Below are 1,878 nucleotides of genomic sequence, written 5' to 3'. Positions count from 1 at the left end.
TGATGATTTGACCATCCGAGATAAATTACCTTCAAAACCCTAGGAGAGGGAAATGAGCCTTACCCAAGTACAACTAAAGCATGAAGAAGGTGTAAAATCACCCATTTGAACCTGAAATGATGATGAAAACTCTTTGAATGATGGTACACTCGGTTGAATGGTGACATGGACCGACATTTGGAAAACTTTGAAAGGAGTGAAAGCAAACCCTAGACCTAATACCTAGTGACCAAATTTTACTTGAAGACTCACTGAAATGAAAAAATTTGACCTTGACACCTTAAAATCACTTTGTAAGAGCATGCTTGATCACTGGAGGAAGGCTTCAAAGACTGGCACTAACAGAATCCATGATGATATCATGAAGCAACTAAGAATCCTCCAAGTTTTTACTTCAATATGGGTATGATTGTCAATAAAGACAAGTCTAATGTCATGATAATTAAATCCAAAAATATCACCTATGTTAATTTCATTTATGAAAATAACTACCCAGAAAATGTTCCTTCATACAAATATATGGGAATCGACAACCATAAACAATTTAATTTGAATTATAGAATAGAGAAAAGGATAAATGGAGGATGTAAAACTTACTATGGGCTTGAAAAAAATTGTAAGTCAACATATTTTTGGATTTGTAATTAAAAAAGACTCTTTGAGACAATCTTGGCCCCTATAATTTTATATGGATGTGAGGTTTGGGGTTATAGTAGACCCAAAAAAAAATTACAACCTACAACATCAAGGTTAAAGGAAATACTCCCCACCATATCCTCTTGATTGAAGCTTGCCTTTTCCCCATTGAATGCATGGCTATAACTAGGTATCTCGTGTAGAAGAAGAAGTTATTCAACATGGAAGCGAAGGGGTTTCCTAAAATTTCTTCCAACTCTCGCCAAAACCCCTACCTTCAACTCAAGTGATTATGGAATAAGGATGCCCAGTCTTGGTCAGACCATTTGGGGGGAAAATAGGAGATAATATTGAAGGGTAAGCATAATATTAAAAATATTATTACTTCCAAACTTATGAACAAGTTGTGGGGTGATAAAGAGTTAGAGGGAAAAAGGAAACTAATATATTGTTATTGGAAACAATGTTAATACTAAGAGGGGGGTGAATTCGTATTATGGATAATTTTAAATTATTTATGCCAATTTACTTTTCCTTTTTAACTTGAAATCCATCCATATATCCAACAACAATATATAATGTGGCAACAACATTAAATCAACACACAAGCATACAAACTATAAGCAACATACACATTAGACACATTTTTCATCTGGAAACCCTTTCGAAGAAAAACCACAAATCTTGTTGTTATTATTGATGTAAATAAGAGCTCCTACTCTATTACATCAATTATTTTTATGAGCACCCACTCACAGGAATCTCCAACTCCCTTTGATTATTTGGTAGCACCAACTAGAATGAAACACCAACTCTCTCTATTTGTAGACACCTGTCCATCTTACCAGAAGAACCATGTGAGGCACCAACCTCATGGGTTTGTTGAAAGTACCAACTTGTAGCTCCTTGGATTTAGGCAAGTCCCAACTTGGAGGAGGCACCGACCCCCAAGCCTTCTCAGGCTCCACTAGAGATGGAAGCACCAACTTCCTGTATTGCAGACACCAACCCACATTCAAATAAGAACTAGTTGTTCTCTGTAGTTTGGTAGCAACTTTCCTTGATAACATCTTTTTTTCTCAGCTCACTCTACTGCACTTTTCAACTCTTTGCAACAATCTTGAGCAAACCTTTGATTTGCTTAACATCAACAACCACTCAGCTCTTGGCCTCTCTGTTCTCCACAACACACAGTCTTCTCTCAGCTTTTCTTCACACAACACAAGCTCAGCTCTCTACCTT

Source organism: Pinus tabuliformis, chromosome 2_2 (genome assembly GCF_031772625.1).
Source record: "Pinus tabuliformis cultivar Carrire ecotype Pingquan chromosome 2_2, CPIR1, whole genome shotgun sequence".
Taxonomy (NCBI): domain Eukaryota; kingdom Viridiplantae; phylum Streptophyta; class Pinopsida; order Pinales; family Pinaceae; genus Pinus; species Pinus tabuliformis.
Note: the sequence above shows the minus strand (reverse complement) of the source record.